General features: G+C 39.0%; 1 protein-coding gene across 2 annotated transcripts in view; it reads left to right on the forward strand.

Moving 5' to 3' along the window:
• Positions 1–19,809, forward strand: part of LOC124309248 (regulating synaptic membrane exocytosis protein 1) — a 1,429,783-nt gene that overhangs the window by 1,260,105 nt on the left and 149,869 nt on the right. The window lies entirely within an intron of this gene.

The raw sequence follows: 19,809 nt of genomic DNA on the forward strand, positions 1-19,809 counted from the left end.
TCCGTTATTCACAAGAGAAACACTTTTTTACACAATACTCTTTTCCTTAACATATATATAATTATATTTTTATATTTGTGGAGTCAGAATTATATATCAGTGAAGTGTCATTAGATCTCAAAGTTCGTCATTCAAAGATGAGATCATCAACTCTGCAAGCTTTTTTAAAAATTAATATCATCATCATTAAATATACGCTATATAAATATATTGCTTATACTACAAGTATACTTTGAATCAACTCGGAAAAACTTGTGCCCTGATAATTTCGGATTTGGTATAAAACTTCATTTTTTGACGCTCAGTTTTCCGGGGTTATTCTTTTTTTCAAGGGTTTGTCATAGGTATACTGATCATACAATCTATTCCAAAACGTGTTGAAGTGAAACATTGAAAATTGCGACAGTAGCTAATCAAATCGAATCGAGTTGGAACACAGTCATTTTGTGGCAGAATAGTTAGAAAACTATAAATTCCAGTTGAATGAACAATAATTCGTAACATTGGACACATCACATGGTTCAACCATTTTCTTTGTATTTCAAAACTACATTGTTCGATCGGTTTCAATAAATAATAGCTTGTTCAATTTACAGATTATGGTTCAAATCGCTCAAGATAAATTTTCGGGAAATTCTTCAACAACCTTCAACAGTAATTGTTTTCTCTGTTGAAATTGTTTTCTGACTATTGATCATCTAATCCAGAACTGCTGTTATTGTTCTTGAAATAATCAGAGTCGAGTGTTTTAGATATAAACTGAATAATAAAATTCAAATTTTCATAATCTAATCCTTGGTGATTGGGATCAGATGGTCGTCAAGTTTGCTTGGAATACCTGTCTTACATATCTCACATGACATTAGCAATTCTATAAATGCTTTCATATAAAAAAACCACTTTAAGATTCATTGTTATCAACTTTCATTTCGTGACCAATGAATTATGAAATTTTATCGGCTTTTCAAACAATGTATAAATGGGGTGAGAACATCCGTACCAAATCGACCAACATCCAACTCTTATCGTTTTGATTTCATTGCAAATTTTTTATTACGTTCATTAGAACAGATTGAATAATACGTTTTTACATTTCATACCGTATGGTTTTCCAGTTATAAAACTTTCAAATTTGACAATTTCTGCTGCGTCAAATATTCCCAATTAAATATAAATCTTGAGCGCCAAATCAAATAATCAAAGTTGAAAATCTAAATGATTTCCACTGAAATGCACTTTCCGAAAGTGAATAAACAAGGATTGTATTACATATTCAGATTTATGAAATCGTTTCTCAATACAGAAAAAATGATAACTCGGAACGTGTATGATATTTTTGATTTCTTGATTGTATCTTAATCATTTTAGATTAGGTTTGATAATGGCCGCTTTCGATCCATTAATTTTTTATATTTCTTTATCGAATATCAGCCGTAGCAGGGTAGTCAAATCCTTTTGAATCGACGTTAGAATGAGGTAAAGTACTAGGAACTGCAGAAATAAATTCATTTACAGTGAATATTTAGAATTTCAATTTAATAGTAATTCAAACGTGACATCACAATGTTATGGTTCTCAACCCTTGAGAGATCAATGGGTCATTGGTAACCTATGAGTTACAAACGCTGTTCAGAAAACCGTAGTAACTAAAATAGGGCTTTCTACCGATATAGTCCCCTGAAATGATACTAGACGTCCTACTTATACCATGAGGACTCTTATTTTATGCGTAAGAACGACGTGATAATGAACATCACGAGAGCATCCTAGGAATCTTCTTCTCCACAACTAGTTTCCAATTAAAAAAATATCAGTCCGTATGCGATTTCATGACAAGGTCTATAGAGGGTCAAGGCGGTTCTTCTACAGAACCAACTGTGAAAGAAGTATCTTATCTTCAGATAAATGAAACTTGAAATAACCTCACACGTACAAAATCTCGGAGTTGGTTCACGGATAAATCAAAAATGAGACAAACTCCACAATTCTAACTCTTAACACATAGCTTTAGGGCAGACTTACTTCAGAAGCGCTCTGATCGCATAATTTTCATGCTTGAATATTTGCGATTCTCACCAAAAACAAGCTAAGCATGTAACATTGGCGGACGTTTTGCATAGATATTCGATTTTCAAGATGACAGTTGAGGTTACGCTATGGAACTTCATAGTAATTTTCACGGAATTCTGAGGAGCTGCATGATACTAGGCAGTCAAATGGTTTTTATATGGGTCCATATAGACAGGTAATCAAATCAATAGGTATAACTAAGTCGATGAGTATAAGTGAAGAACTTTGAGAAAATCTTTTAATATAAACTGTATTTCCATTTTGCGAAATTTTTGTGAAACTGATTGCAAAAGAACATTATGGAATAGCAATAAAATCTAATGTGACTCGATTCCAAAAAGCAGAGCCTGTACCTGCTGTCTAGAATGTGCATTGAATTATTCCTCAAAATGACCCGGTAAAGGTATAGTTCGAGTTAGGATTTTCTCTAGCTTGAAGGACTTTCAGAATAATAGTATTATTGCCACGTTCAAATCGTATTCATAGAAATGCAATACCATAAAACAAACAGTGTTTTTACGGACCAGCCAACAAAATTACAAATTTATCTGTCATTTCGCAACAGGGGCACAGAACGGTCTTTCGCACAAGCATTCGGTGTATTATGCGTAAGAGCAGTGGCTTGAATATACTTTTAGTTTCCTGGAGCAAAATTCTTGAAGCGCTCCCTCATATGGGCGCTTGAAGAATAATACACAAGCCTCCACATGAATCATCTGAAAGCTTGTCTATGATTTTCTTTTTCAGTTATTAAAATTATCTGAGATGATTATGAGTCATAGTTACTGAAAGAAAAACAATCGGCAAAGATGGAATGTACGCAGAACTTCAACCTGATACACTGTAATAACAGGCTTTCCGATACATTTTTTATTGCACGGTGCATGGTTGGTAATTCAATGCTATTTATTTCTTACAAATTGGATCTTTTTACTTTAACTTCCCCGAGTTCGTCAATGAGAGTATCTAAGTCGAATTGTTTGGCTCTTTGTCGTTCGACTTTGTGATATACCATGATTTTCCGTGGACAGTAAACTGTTAGAATACCAACCAAATACTCGCGCAGCCTAGTGGGATTTCATTTAACCATACCGGGGTATGTCTGAGACATTCTGTCTCTCTCCCAGGGCGAATAAACGCTTCTCTCTTTCTTTTTTCGCGTCGTGATTGGCTTACGCAATCCCACTAAGCCGCGCGAGTATTGGATTGGTATCTCTACCGTTTCGTATCCACGAGAAGTGATGGTAGAGGTTCTCAGGTATATTTTGTCAAGTTTGAGTTTCGAAAAATCTCTCTCAGCTGTCAAAACGCATAGTAATAGAGTGAGAAATACGAAGCAGACTGTGAGATCATCCGAGAAATTGCTTGGCGCTTGATAATCAACAAGAAGAAACTGTGTGAGTTCTTGGGTTGACCTGATTTTTTCGAACCGTTCAAAATGCATGTCTTCAGACGTGTAGCAGCTGTGCTCAGACGTTCAGAGAGATATCTTCTGGATAGGCATTAACCACCGCTTTTGCACTAGCAATTATAGAGCAAGAGCCCGTGAACGGCAGACGCACATCATTTTGTAGAAGGATAAAATTTTTACTGTTGGTCTATATCATAGTCGGTAACAACATGTCAGCGAGAGCTAAACTCTATCAGGGGGGATTTGGCTGATAACAGGTATCAAGGGTACGAAAAAAATGATGCAACTTATGTCATAGGAAAACGGCTGAATTTTATATATGTTATTCAGATGATTATTCCATGAAATTATGCCAAACGCAGACACTTTGGAGGGGGAGAAATGACCGGCTGACACAACAAATGGTCGGCCGTGAGTGCGAGCGAGAGAGCATTATCTGCCGACGCGAGTGTGAGAGAGCGCGTGGGTCGGGGGAGTGTCTCTCGTGGCACGTATTACTATATGGCTCGGTCGGTAATGTGGGTCCTTTTTTTAATATTTTAATATTATTGTTTTGCTTACCATATGTTCAGTGCCTGAGCGTCGTTTTGTGCCCGTGTCATTGCGATCTCCGTGCGAGCCGCGCTCGAACGATTCGTCTCCGCAGGGATGCCAAATCTCGCGTAGATGAGGAGGCGAGCGCGCATCACGCATTTTTTAAAACAGTCGAGTTAAGTCGTCCGTCTAGTGACGATCGTGAGTGACGCCGTGCGTTCTCTCGTACCACAACCAAAAGACGAGAGGCCCAAATATACTCTCGTATACGTTCGCTCTACGGAGTAAGGTAGATGAGTACGGCCCGAGTGTCTCTCATTCTACACGGGACCGAGTGCCCATACACGCATACCAAGGGTCTTGCACCCTTCCATCATACAACGAGCCCGAGCGCTCTTGGTGTACTACCAACACCAATCATACTCTCATACACGTTCGCTCCTCGGAGTAAGGCAAATGCAAATCATACGAAATTCGATCGAATCGAATAAAACAAAAATCGCAATTCGAAACGCACTCGAGATCGCGGTGGCATGAGCCAAACGGGCTGTAACCGGCATATACCCAATCATATACACAATCGACACATGCTTTTATACGTTTACAAATACACGTTCACACTTCGTGGGTTTTTATGCCGCAAGGCTTTTCCCACAAGAGCCAATAAACATTCATAATTCGATGGCTCAAACGCGAGAGTTTTTTTATTCAAGAAACCTCAACTTCTATCCTTCATACTAATAAAAAAGGTTCAATTCAAAACTACGAGGCAACTTCGCCTATGAAGAAGCTTCGACTATACACCATATAATATATATACGGAGCAGCAGTGGAAGCATTATAGTCGCGTTATTAATAATAATATACATACAATATAAATGTATTAGTCGCGTTTATCATATCATACTATTCAATTCGAACGAATGGAATCAGTTCATGAATTCTGAATAAATTTTTTTTTTTTTTTTGATTAATAAGATTTTGATGAAAAAATTTGAACTTATCGTTAATTTTATCAATTTTATTGAACATTTCAAAAATTTTATGAAAATATACGTCAGTATCGGTAGGGATACATCTCAACACTGATAGGTTTTTATTTTTATTCATTTTTTAAATACTAATAGAATAAAGAAGAACAAAATTTATTTATGCATGCGTTATTTATTATTAAGTATACGAACGAATAATAATAATAAAAACTGTTTCAGAAAAATTATGTTCATTATTATTTTTATTATTATTATTTTTTTTTTCACGCGTTGTTTATCGTATCAAGTATACCGTATATTATAGAACGATATAGAAGCCTCGACGACTAGACACATACTACTACATAGACCCGTTGCTGCAGAGCCGCTGCTCGAAAACCGTTGCTAGGAGACGATAGAGGGCGTCACGAGAGACACTGCCCCAACTAACGCGCTCTCTACATTCGCGTCGGCAGATAATGCTCTCTCGCTCGCATTCACGGCCGACCATTTCTTGTGTCTGCTGGTAATTTACCCCCCTCCAAAGTGTCTGCCGTATGGCATGATTTCATGGAATCTGGACAACATATATAAAATTCAGCCGTTTTCCTATGACGTAAGGTGTATCATTTTTTTCGTGCCTTAGATACCTGTTTTCAGCCAAAACCGCCCTGATAAAGTTTAGCTCTCGCCGACATGTTGTTACCGACTATGGTATAGACCAACAGTGAAAATTTCATCCTTTACAAAATGAGGTGCGTCTGCCGTTCACGGGCTCTTGGAATACTATATCTTGGTCCAATGTTTCGAGAAAATTACGCGGTGATATCCAGTTGAATGTCTCGAAGATCTCCAGTGCCTCGAAAAGAATCTTCAAGTGAGTGGTTACGATGTCAAAGTTACGGTTCTTGAAGATTTGGGTTTCAAACCTTTTTTCCGCGTCTTGCAGTCGTTTATCCAAAGTTTGTCAAATAATTTACGGGCACAGCGGATTCTCTTGTTCGGAAAGCTTGGATCAATATTCCATTCTTTTTTTGCATCATTCTTCAAGATATGCCAGTTACTCCGCAATTTGCTGAATTCTGTGACAAGTGGGGATAGCATTGGAGTTCCCTTTCCGATAATCATTTGTTTTGCATGGAGCGATTTCGATACGACATTGACGGCGCTTAAAATTTTTCTTTGTGGTACGATCAACACTAACGTTGAAAACTCCCCACAATATTTCATGAACCCATTGCCTTGCATTTTTTCGGCATTATTTTTCCCTTGGAGCGATAGGTATGACAAGATTTTCAAGACGTCCAAATATCGACAACATAGTGAATCAATAGCTTGAATGCGCGATGCCCATCTCGTAAGGCAGACTTTTTTCAAAGTTTGTTTCATCGGCCTTTTCATGAGCATGGATCACCTAGTAATTGCACTAAACAATGCGTATAGCTGATCCCAATTATCAAAGAAATTGCGGACCTTCGAAATGTCTCGAGCGGCGTCGTTGATAATGAGATTTAAGTTCTGCGCACAACAGTGAATGTATTGAGCATATGCATTTTTTAGGCTCAATCGTGCTTAGAATCCGTTGTATAATCCACTCATGTTGGCAACTCTATTACGTTCTGGGAAGAATATCGCGAGAAATCTTTTCTTCACTGCGTGATTTTCAACTTCAAGTTAATTTACAAACCTTGTGGTGTTTAGGTTTATGTAGAATTTCTCGTGCAGTCTGTCTCGATCTGGAATTTTGCTGTGGGTCGTGCCAGCTATTACTATGCGTGATTGAAATAATTCGCTTTACCCAACACTTTAATTTAAAATACACTTTTATCAACAATAAGATGTTCTTCAAATTGATTCAGTTTAGAGATATGGTTTTTATAGTGTTATTCACTTAGTTAGTTATACCGAAGTTTGAAGGTTCTGAATGCGAGTGTTCTATGACATAATGATATATAACGTTTTTGATTTCGAAGTTTTCTGAATGGTCTGAAGTCTAAATTGGTTCTGCAATTAATTTAGTTCGTTTTCTTTCGATGTCTGAAGTGATTCTAGTTTGCATATGTCGGGTTCGAAAAGGATCTTCAATAGTAGTAGATCTGGAAGAGACTCCTGATTAGTTTTTGACTACTTCAGTGCAAAACGATTGGTCTCGAAGAGGCCAATCCGTGCAGTGTTGACAAGATAGTTAGTTGCAAGAATGTATTTGAATTCTAAAAATGATACTTTGTGAACTGCTCGTCTTGTCTTTTCTCACGTTCCTTACGTTTGGTCAGTGAGGGTTCGTGAGCCTGAGTTCCGTGAATTTCGATTGTACACCCATATGGTCTATGTGTGAGTTGGAATTGAAGATATAAAGCAAAGAAATGAAAATGATGTGTATATATTGCATAGTATTACATGAACGTAAGCTCGCTTGTAAAACGATAGATGGTATGTTGTATGCAGATTGTCGGTGCGAGACCACTGCACACAAAGATGGTAACTGAATCTAGATCGATATGGATCTTAAAGGCTACGGTATGAGCATGTGTGCTCTCTTATGGGAATTGCACGTCAGTAGGTTACGGTACAGAGAGAGTACAGCCATAATTATAGGCTGGGACCTAACAACTTAACCCAACGAAAGACTCCTGTAGATCAATTCCAAAAATATTACCAATTTCATCTTTTTGAATAACGCATATCGAAACACGGTGCTGAGTTGATTAATCTTACTGACAATTAGACAGATCTTGTGTCGAATCTGTTATAACCGATACGAATGCAGTATCTCCAATTTCTTGTCCGATCTGCGAGTTTGTTTTGTTTGATAGAATTTTTAACATTGCATTCAGAATTTACGGGTTCAAATAGTTTATCGTTCTTTTTGTACGTTTGAGTAGTACTTCTAGAATTGGATCATATTGGGACGATAAATGAATGAATTCGCGGAAATTACCTTCTGTAGTCGTCAAATTCACTTCAATCCTGTGAGCTCGAAACAAAAGATCGTTTGTGGCAAGCATTAGTGTTGCATTAAAAATTCGGACGTAGAAACAGACCGTTAGGTTTTCATGGGCCAATTTTTATAATTTCTCGCTTATGATCTATGGTCAGATTATCAGGCCAGTCTGATTTGTCAGATGAACGAAGGATTCTTCGGTGTTCCAATGCCACGATCGAAGAATAGACAGCATTATTTGCTTCTGCTGTTCCAAGTCCCAGCTTACGAAAGGTTCAGGATCACTATTAGCGCTCAAGCAAGGAAGGATTTTGTTGCTAATGTGGCTGAGAGGAGTCGTGGCTTTCGTAAAAAACCTGGAATACTTTAGTACTTTCTTCGAAAGCTCGACTTCCACTTCTTGTTTTTTTTTTTTTTTTCCGTTGTCGCTTCCGATTTTCTGCACTCATTGCTTTTTTCTTGTTGAAAATTATTAGCGACATTATAGTGGAAATTTGATAATTGTTAATAGCAATATCAACATCGGGATATCTTCTATGAACCGTTATAAATGTAAAATGTAAAATTGATTCACCAAGGCGGTGGAATAAACACGGGTGGTTGGGCGCAACTGGGTGGTGGGCTGGGCGAAAGGTGTTAACGTTTGTCTCGCTTGAGCAACTTTGTGCAAGCATAAATAGGTATTGAGCGTCCGCTGAAGGTTTTTCTTAGATCGATCGACATTTTTGATTCTACTCACATCTTCGGAACTTGTAGATTGTACAGGTACATTGTACTTGTGTTCGTTGTACAGCGTGGTGACGTGTACTCAAAGGACTCAAGTAACGAATTTTCATCATCAAATGAAAAAATATCATAATTAATAATCAGTCGATACGTAGAATCATATGCGTTATTTAGCTTTGATTTGAACCTGCGCGCTGCGCGCCTCACTCTTTCCTTATACAGTGTTAGACAGGTGAAATTATTTGTGCTGATTTGATGACAGGTCTGCAACTGTTGATCGGTTGTTTCCGATCAACCCGACATTGCTTGGCTCCCCCTATGTAGGTCTGTTCAGATTGTTTTCGTAAACGAATCCACTCACATGTACAAAACCCCCGATGTCATGCATCCCCAATTGCATTTGGCGACTTATTTTGCTATAGTTATTAATTTCCCCATAGTAGAGGAAATTCATAGCTTTGCTATAAATAGAATTTCTATGGCTTCAGACAAATTAAAAACTCGTTATGATATTCGAGCCAGGGATATAAAATTTAATCCCGGAGATTCTGTCTGGCTCTTTCAACCTCGAAGACAGAAAGGACGTTGTCCGAAACTAAAAAGAAGACTGCGAAGGCCCTGACTTAGTGGTTAACCGGATCAAGGATTTACAGGATCCGAAAAAACCTACATCTTCTTTGAGATAACTCTCCTCGAGTTCTGCTGACATGTTTGCCAGTATGATATATTTGAAACGATACTCAGTCTCACCTCTGCGTGTCGATCTTGAGTGCCGTATACGCAATACGCCAGCGCGCGAAAAAGACAATTCCCGTCGGGAATCATCTTGATAATTGTCGTTTGCATGTTTATTTTTTGCATGTCAGAAACAGATACCTCTAAAGATATTTGTCAAAGACTGTCATAAACAGCCGATGACAGCTGTCAAAGGAAGTTTTGTTTGCTAGATGTTTTTTGTTTTGTTTTCGGCATCTCACCCCACCGCGAACTTCATGCGTATACTATTCTTCTTATAATCTTTTTCGTACTATTGTTATTATAATATTTTTTATACTATTGTTGTTATAATCTTTTTTACCAGTTCATTTGTTCAGAACTTTTTTAATAGATAAAGAGATAAGACGTTATGCAAAATTTGCAATGATGTTGAAGAAAACTACTCGAATTAACTTATCTTTAGATGCAAAGTTCGACGAGATTGAGAGCCGTCGGTCGTGTAGGTCGGTGTCCGTAGAATTCTGGGGCAGACCCTCACCTCGAGATCGGAAGGGTTGATGAATCCGAACAATGATGAACGTCGGGCATTTAGTCTTCGTGAATTTCGAATGATACTCAACTATCGAAAGCTATTGTTTGAAACAGTCAATTTGGTGCACTCGCGGTTTATATATATATGTATATACATTGAAAATGATTCTTACAATTATTAATTGAAGATGATAATGTAGCTACTTATTATTATGAACACTTAGTATTACTTCAGGTTAAATCAGGGCCGAACTTGATTTGATTGAGGAAAATCGAATATCACGAAAATGTCTATTCGCGAAATAACGAGATTCAGTAAAGAACGGTGAAGATTGGAACGTGAAAGATAGTGAGTCTTTTACAGTTAACAGAATAATTGAATGCTCGGTTTTGACGAATTAGGGCGAGACTTTAGGCCGGTCACAATTAATATTTTCCAACGCTACTCTTGCTCGAGAGGGCCAATCCGGGTTGACGTCTACGCACTTCGCGACTTGGCAGACGAAAGACATGGCTTTTTGGGCCTGAGGGTCCAAGGGGCTGCAGTTGCAGTAAGTTACAACGGTAATTAGCCAATGACGTGCGAGGGCAACCTCATGGTGCCCAAATCTACACGGTCGGCGTCACTCCGCGCCTTGCGATGGTGTTCCGACGATTCTCAATCTCGGCGCTTACACGTTTGAGGTGTTGACAAAAAGTATCTCAAGATAATACTCACGCATTCATCCACACATTTTAACAGATAATCTATTCTAATTTAATGGTTCCAAAGTTAGTGGTTTATCCTAATTATTGATGATAATTTTGACTTAAAAAGAGAGTTATTTCCAGGTTGAGCGCTGCTGATGCTAATTCAGCAGTCTCTTGTCTCAGTTGTCGGTACCAGTTATAAGAAACAAAGTTGAACCTTATACTAGGGATCGTTGTTGGTCTCTACGTAACTTTTGCCAGGAGGGGTGAAACTCGCCGGTTCAGGCAATACAATATTTCAATGTTATCTATGGTTGTAGCTTTCTTTATAGCGTTGAAAGGAAATTTGGAAAACACTTCACGTGTTGAGAGTCCTAGTTATATTGTGATTTCGAAAAAGGTACGCCCAAGCAATACGCTGGACATAACACGATAGTTTTCATCATTACCAGATAAAATTCTCCAGATTCACGCTCTACGTTATCATAGTTTTTATCCTCATCAAGTGCAGCCTCCCGGATTCACATTTTGTTTTTACCCTTATGGGAAGTATTTCCCTGGAATAGCACTCTATGTTACCATACTTATCGAGCGAGATCGAGAAACTGCATTACCGAACGCAACCACGAACTTTTAACCGTTTAATCTCGAACCCTCGCACATGCCAACTTCAGCAAGGTTCCTTCATTGCGAGTCAGCTTCCAGAAGATTTCCGTATCGTGAGTCTGCTTTGGAAAGATTCTTTGATCCCTCCGACGATCGACAGGTTTCGAGGGAAGGTTGACGTTGGAAGGCTTGCAACGACTCCAAACGAATTTAGGCTGACACACAATTTTTGGAATCGTCTGACAAGTTTCGACGATGTCGAGAGGTCTGTGCACAACGGGTTTTGGTGCGACGTCGAATTTTGAAAGGTTCTAGAACTGTGAGATAGACCTGCATCGACCCTAAACGAATTCAGGCTGATGAATAATTGTCGCAATCACGCAACAAATGTCGACTTAACGACAAGAGGTCTGCGTTGATCTGGAAGCCTTTGGTGGGTTTTGGCACGACGTTGAATCCTGGAAAGTTCTGGCGCCGTGAAAAAAACCTGCTTCAACGCTGAACGTAATTTCGCGATCGTCCGGCAGGTTTCAGTGTAACGTTGTATTCTGGAAAGTTCTGGAATCACCAGAGAGCTTTCCGTGCAACGTGGAGTTCCAGAATTTTTCACATACATTTTTATGCTGCTCACAAGGCTTCTAGATATTTTTAAAGGATTGTAACCTACGAACGGTAGGAGAAATACAGCTATAAAAGTGATTAAAAAACTGAAACATTTGAATTTTAATAAAGAATTGAGACAAGAAGTTTAAAAACTTAAAACATAGATTTTACTAGACTGAACAAGATTAGCAAACAAGGGGAACTTTTATCCCTATGGTAGCTGTCGGACCTGGAGGTCTACAGCAATCATCGGGTGACGAGCATGCGGAGGGTGCAGATATGATTCGAACAACGGGTGAGTAAGTGGAGATGGTACGTGCAGCATTTTCCTACCAACACGGATAGCGAAACTGCTGTGCGATTATGACGGCCCATTCCAGAACATAATGCGGGCTACTGAGGTGGATCGGCTGCTGATGAAATATCTAGGTGGCCAGTATAAGCAAGTAGATTTTCACAACGCGTCGATTTTCGATTAAGTTTCATCAGGAACGAAAATTGACTTCATCATAGTTTATGCTCGGCTTATTAATGCTTGATATGAATGAAAACAGATTTCATAAAAACAAAAAAAACACTTTGTGCAGTTCACACGTGGTAGAAGTGAAACCTTCAGAAACTGAACTGCAAAAGAATGAGGAGAATGCAGCATCAGAAGTAGAATAATTATTCGTTTCATCGATAGTCATTTCATTTCATTAAATCGATAGTAGTTTCATTTCGTTACATCTGTCACGTGCAGACGATGATCTGAAGGATCTTTTTCAACGTTATCTAATAGAATATACATGTAATATATTTCCGAGCGGTTAGAAATAGATTACTTTGAGCTTCGCTTGTATAAAGTGTAAACACACCTGCTGTGATGAAAGTACAGTATTATGGGTAACAGGATCTCAGTGGTATGGACTGGACGAATGGATGGAACTCGTATTGTCCACAATGGTTTACATTTTGTATAACGAAATATATTAAGTACACTATTGCAAATGACAAAGAGAGATTTAGGACGAGTAGGGTAATTAATTATACTATTAAATATGACCAAACAGATTTAGGACAACTAAGTACTACGTTACGATTTGGGAAAGGTGAGTCGAGGAGTAGGACACCTTGGGTAGCGCGAGGGTGACTCTTAGGACACACCACCGATTCACCGAGCCGTTCCGTTAAGAAATCCTGAGTCTCCACATTGCCTTTCTACGTGATGGAAGGTCCGTTCCAGTGGCCGATTCGATCGATGGGTGCACCACTCGCTTATCTCCAGGCTGAGATCTCATTGATCTCACACTCCTCAATTTCAACTGACTTAAAGATGTCGATGGGTTACAAATTACGGCTTGGTTTCGTCGGTGGTGGGGCGTTATTTTGCAGAGTAGTCATTGGGCCACTTTTTCGGTGTTAAAGCACACTCTAACTCATCTAGTTGTGTGCGGGGAAGCGACCCTTGCAGGAATGCGCTGGGCAAGCAGCTTCACGTTTAGCGCGTGTTGCGTGTTTCAAAAGGACCATTCGTAACACATCGATAGTCATTTCATTTCGTTTCATCGAGTTTTAAATCACTACCACGCTAATTAAATCAAGTTTTGCATTTCCGTTACATCGATAGTCGTTTCATTTCGGTTGATCGAGTTTCAAATCACCCCCGTGCTGAAGAAGATTTCTGCAACGGCGCTAAAGAAGTTTTCACTTCAAAGAAACTTAGGACTACAGTTTTACATTAAATGCATTATATTGATGTAGGAGTGATTGAATATTTCTTACTCAATGTTATCGTAAATTTTGTAGTAGTAGCCCATTTTGAGCTGCCCAATTTGGCCGTAATATAGCGTGATGCACACATTTCACAGTAATATCCGACAATTTGTTGACAATTTTGGTAACGATGGACAGCCCGTATGCACCAAGTCAAAGATTTCAACTTTCTCATTCGAAATTTTCTGCGGCAAAATTTTCATCTTCAATCCTTTTACGTGAATTCATGAGTCATTATGCAGTGACCGGCATCTCATGATGTAATCAAGCGTTTCAAATAGTAAATCGCCACCTTCTCAGCATAGTCCGTGATAATTACGTGACAGCGACAAATTTTCGCTTCTAAGTAAAGCGAGATTTGTGACTCATGTCCAAATTTAAGTTACCGTACGGATAAGACTCAGAATTAGAGAAGAGTTTAACTTCAGTAACGTTAATAGTGACTAGCATATTTGCTGGTTTGCTTCTTCGAGTCGTTTGAAAACGGAGCATGAGAAATCGTGGTTTCTCCGAGTGGGTGTACGTTTGACAGTTCAATCGTGTTTCGTGGTTGCCGAAAGCAAAGAATATTCGTACAGCTCCTAACTACGAAAACTCGTGGAAACAAGTGCATTCTTCTGAATGAAATTCAAAAGTGTGATTGTCCGTTGATCCGAGAGCTTCACATACGGTACTTACCATATCACTTGATCAATCACGATTCTAAAATCTTCTAGAATCAGCTCGTGTTTCGCGTTACCGATGATCTTGCAATAGTCTTCAGCCAGGCCCAATATCACGCTCAAGGGAACAACTACATTGAATTTACTATCGGCATCAGTTGATTTTTTCGTTTCCCTAACATCGAGGCATCCAACATTTCCCATAAGCCAACTTTGATCAGGGTTCAGCGAAGCGAAACCCTTCAACAGGCTGGTCGAATCAACGTTCCTGCATCTATCAATCTGTACAGCGTTTAGTTCGTATCATATATCTTCGAACAAATGGCAGATGACATTATTGTCTCAGGTTATGATCGCTATTGCAGTATCGTCTAATTAACCAATTTCCCAGAAATATGCAGTGAACTCTTGCTTGATGATATACATGTATCCTAATGTTGAACGGTGATTCAAATGTCATCGCCGTTATTAAAAGTTGACGATCCTTAAAGTTTGTGTGCATGTATTTCTTGGCGTACGATTGATTCGTCAAAGACGACAGTCATCTGAATGATCAAGATTTCTTCTTCCATAGTATGTAACAAGCAACACAATATAAAAATCACGGTGTTATACCTTGGTTATTCCTGCTCCAAAAATTGTCAGCTTCAGATCAAGAGCTATCAGGAACTCCACGATTCGAGGTGTTAACAGTTCGAGAATAGTTCGATGACTGGCTTGATCGGAGCATGCTGACTTACTAATATAATTCTTGGTGGTTAATCTGTTATACAAAATGTCAATATTTTATTGTGATGTGATGTCCAGTCTCACAGTTGTAACTTCTCAACGAAAATGAACCGGATTTCCGTGTCGATCGACTAATCGAAGCTGTATGTGACCTACGGTTTTGACTTGATGGTTATCTGCGGGTAAATGATGTGCGACGACACTTCCAAAATCTAACATCCTGGCGCAACGATACGGAATAATTCATGAGTAGTATGCACTTTGCGCTTATTGACGTATGCACCCGTTGTGATAATGCATTCGACCCGCACCGCGTTGATCTTGAGAATAGCTACAGGTATATCCGGTTGTTGAGTTTGGTTAACTGCCAATACACGTAGTGGAAGTCCGAGAAGCTGATCAATAGAATCGTTCGATCTAAAATTCACGAAATGGTTACGTTAGATTTCGCTGCATAACGTATTATTGTTGGGTTTAATGCTGATTTCAATGTTCGTATTTTCAAACGTATTTTGAACATACTTTTCGATATCCTCAATCTCGTAGCTGCCAGTAGATATGGTGATGTTATCGTGACCAACGTCAACATTGGGAATGGAATTGAAGATTAACAAAAATCAAGACCGATGGCATAATTTTGATTCAAAGCAACTTAGATCGGAGGAAAATATTAAGAGAATCGAAGATGTTCCCGAAATCGTTGAAGTAAACAAATTAGCCATGACTATAAGTGTTTGACTGGCTTCATAAAATTACATGTTATGTTTCTATAGTTTATGCCTTAGAAATTTCAGGCACAAGTGTTCGCAATCGAATGTATGGTAATCCTGATATTTTTCATCGTTATACTTAACGCTACCGACACCGAAATATTTTACGAAGTCTAAAGATGACGGAAACTGTCGAAATTCCTGACATCGTTGCCACATTGCTTGTACAAAACCGAGTATATCCCAGGAGTGTCCTTATCATCAAGATTGATGACAGCTGCCTTGTCTTTACACGGTTTAGTTTGTGCATTTGATTGCGCATTAGAACACCTCGAAAGTATAGAATTTTTATAGTTTTTGAATACTTTAGGAAATTCCAGTTGGTTAACGCTCAATGTGGTAGATTCACGTTCAGTTTTTCAAAAGACGATGACCGACACCCTTCTTGTAATATTAAAGATGTATCTATGACGATCAGTTCCATCGTTTTGTAATCCCGCTTGCTTCCCTCCAATTCGCGTTTGGCTGCGCTTGTATTATTCACAGCTTTCGCAATACCCATAGCACCCCCAGCTAAGACATCCGTAGCATTGAGATTGGCAAAACAGGTACGAGAAGAGGTATAAATCCACCAACTTTCGAAGCTACCGGTAGGATGCGTTGTGATCGCATGTCACGCTTGCCATCTTCTTTTCTCACAACTTCTCGAGCACTTTGGAGTGCAGACTCAATGCTTGTTTTTGCATTGTGGCTCGGAATCATAGACTGTTTTACTACGGGTATTATTTCGTCCAAGGAAACATTCTTTGGTTTTCGACCCCCCCCCCCCCCCCCCCCTTACCTAACTTAGTTTCTACCTTCATCGTTCAAGCTACAGCTCAAGCGATTGCTTTTCACCGAAATTTTCATCCTTTGGAAACACCCGTTTCTATGCTGGTTTAGCTAATATCTTAACTGCAGTGCTTCTAGCTTGAAGATTTTCGCGAATTTTTTAATAAGCTATATCATGTTCGTTACACGCTGCGTTGAGAGAATTCATACCACAATCATCTATGCGGGGTTTTTTCTTGTCAATTTTGTACCAGGACTACAATATTCGTAACCCGGGAAGTGTGAGTCAATCGGAAGTTTGTGCATAATGCTATTCACCACATCTTTCCCACGTAACCACCTTCTCGAGGATCTCTTACGGTCGCTTGTGTGCAGAATCATGTCCGCTCTTAAACTAAACTAGAATTTTTGTAAACGAAGCACTTAAAGAAAATTCAACCAACCAGTTATGTTTTAGGTTCAAGACACAATCGATCTAGCTGCCCGTGACGAACCTTGATACTGCTGTTAAAGTCGATTTATTTTCTAACTAAGGTGATAAATTGAATTTCAAGACTCGGTGAATCTTGGTGAGGTGAAGACCATTTTGTAGAGCTTGTTGCAAATTTCGATAATGCAAAATGTACCGAGTCTTAAGATACAGGGTTTTCAATGACTTAGCTTTTTTCGCAGTAGGAGGCTCGCTGTGTTCTGTACATAGAGGTCGGTCACGGTGAACGTTGTGAATAGCTTGCAGGTACTCCAAGTCGACTTCTAAAATATATCTGACCGGTAACTTATCAGCAACGTTGAAATTGAAGCCGTCGAGGTTGGTCACCTATTCAAAACCGCCGTAAAAAAGCCTTGCGTCATTGCCCAGCCGCGCGCCGTAAGGATTTTTGAAGTCATAGTACATCAGATATTCTGACTCTTCGTCTGGGTTGTAGTGTGTTGTGCATTTGTTATTGGCTTTGGCATACCAATTGCACCACTGACTCACACCATCCCTGATACCTCTTTCAATGAATATTACCATGTAGATATATATATATCGGTTAGCAGTTGTGATTCAACTATGATAAATTCGAACATCGTGTTCTCTGTTAGTCCTGGAGTTATGTCATAGTGTTCTCGATCGAGACCGTAGGCCTTCAGACAACCATCTCGGAAATTTACAAAGACATCTGCCAAGAGTAAAATCGTGATAACTACGGTAAAAGAACAGTTCGTCGGCGTATCTGCACTTAACGTAGATTCCTATACTAAATGGTTCGTGCTCCTGGAATACCTCGGTCTTGGAAGTACTGTGCTGTTAAATTGGCCTTAGCAGACATTCGAAACCAGCAGAAACAATGAAGAGGACTTTTTCCTTATCATGAAAGTTCTTAAATTTCAATGTATTACTTACCGCTAAACGTAGCACGACTTGCAGTTATTCATATTCATATAATTGTGTTCGTGAGCAACCAAGTTTTCTGTATTATGAAAGGAGTGGAGATACTGATCACACATGTATTCTTTAAATTTTTTTCTTTTGAAATCTGTTTGCGGACTAATCGAAATGGATCCTTGATCCAAACATGATGATATTGGGTTGATGTCTCCTCATAGCTGCTTCCATCTTGTTCTACTTTCCGACCCTTAATCGTACTTGAAGTAAAGTTGACAATTGAATGCTAGGTCCAGCCTGAGTTACATTCTTAGAACTTCTCCATATCTTTGAAAATAGGATCCAATATATTTTCACAAAACCAGAGTGTGAGATCAGCCGTCTATAGAATCGTTGAATTCTTCAAGTTAAAATATCTTACTTCAACAATCTTGTTATCGTTTGTTGAGGGGGTCCTCTGGTTTGACGCCCTGATTTTTGAGCATTTTTTGGGATTTTTTTGTAAGGACCAATAAAGAGATAGAACTTTGAATTGTTTACCATTTATTTATACATATTTCAAGAGTATACAGTTAAATTTTTAGCTAAAAATATTTAGTAGAATTAAAGTTATAGTGGTCAGAAGACACCCGCCTCGGAAAAATGGACGCCCACTTCCTCCGTGATATCAGCTCTTAAGTCGTAATTTGAGTCTCCCACATGACTTATAATCGATGTATATTTTGGTTTTTCGGTAACCGTTGTCTCTTCTTTACACAATAGCCGACCCAAGATTTTTAATGTAGTCACGCCTGGCCCAGGCATATGCCACCATATATGGGTTCATTTTACGTTCAGCAAGAATAGCTATGGCCCGCTGCAAAAGTGGTACAATATCATCACAATTTTCAGCAGACATAATTTTACTACCTGATTCGATTACTCAATATTAATTTCAAATTAACCTCTGTTCTTCTTGCGTACTTTGGAGCTTACTCGACATAATTATCGAAGGACTGTACCAAGTAATTTTGAATCAACCTTGTGTGTACTGACGAGTTCATCAATAATTTCTGTAGTTATTCCTCTAAAAGGCATTGCTTCTCTTGAAAGTCTTTGCTCATTATTAATTCGATGTATTGTGTTCCACAGTCAGCACTTGTAAACTGGGAGTTCACGTTGAACCCTGATATTCGTACTATGCAATAATAGTGCGCGTAATGCTCCAAGTACAACAAAATAGGTAAGGATGTAATGGCAAGGAAGTTGAAACCTGTAAAGTTGATTTTACCAAGTTGATGATATCTGGCGGCTTCCGTTTGACAATTACAAGAACTGTCATTCGACACAATTGATGATACATTTTTGATCTGAAAAGCAAGTAAAATCCAACGCGGTCCTCTCGATGTCAAGTCGGAACTTGTCGGATGATTCCGAAAATTATTTGTCAGCCTAAAGTTCAGCGTCGTTGCAAGTCTTCCAACATCCTACCTTCCCTCGAAACCTCTCGACCGTCGGAGGGCGAAAGAATCTTTCCGAAGCAGATTCATGATAAAGGAACCTTCAGGAAGCTAATTCGCGATGAAGGAACCTTGATGAACTAGTCACGTGCGAGGGTTCGAGATTGACTGGTTGAGGGTTCTTGGTTGAGCTCGGTAATGCAGTTTCTCGATATTACTCGACGAGTATAATAGCATAGAGCGCTATTCTGGGGGATTACTTCCCATAAGGGTAAAAGCAGAGCGTGAATCTGTAGAATTTCATCTGATAAGGGTAAAAACTATCATAACGTAGAGAGTGTGGATAATTCCCTACCCTTAAACGTTCTAGAAAAAGGTTTTCGCCTGGATCAAGTACATGTGCGCATTCTACCTACGTAGATTTGAAATTTCCCGCCGTTGTACATGCGCAGTAGGTCGATGTGGGGACTTGGAAACTTCTTGGTGACCCCGAACCAATCTAGCCTATCTACTT

This window comes from Neodiprion virginianus, chromosome 7 (assembly GCF_021901495.1).
Source record: "Neodiprion virginianus isolate iyNeoVirg1 chromosome 7, iyNeoVirg1.1, whole genome shotgun sequence".
Taxonomy (NCBI): Eukaryota; Metazoa; Arthropoda; class Insecta; order Hymenoptera; family Diprionidae; genus Neodiprion; species Neodiprion virginianus.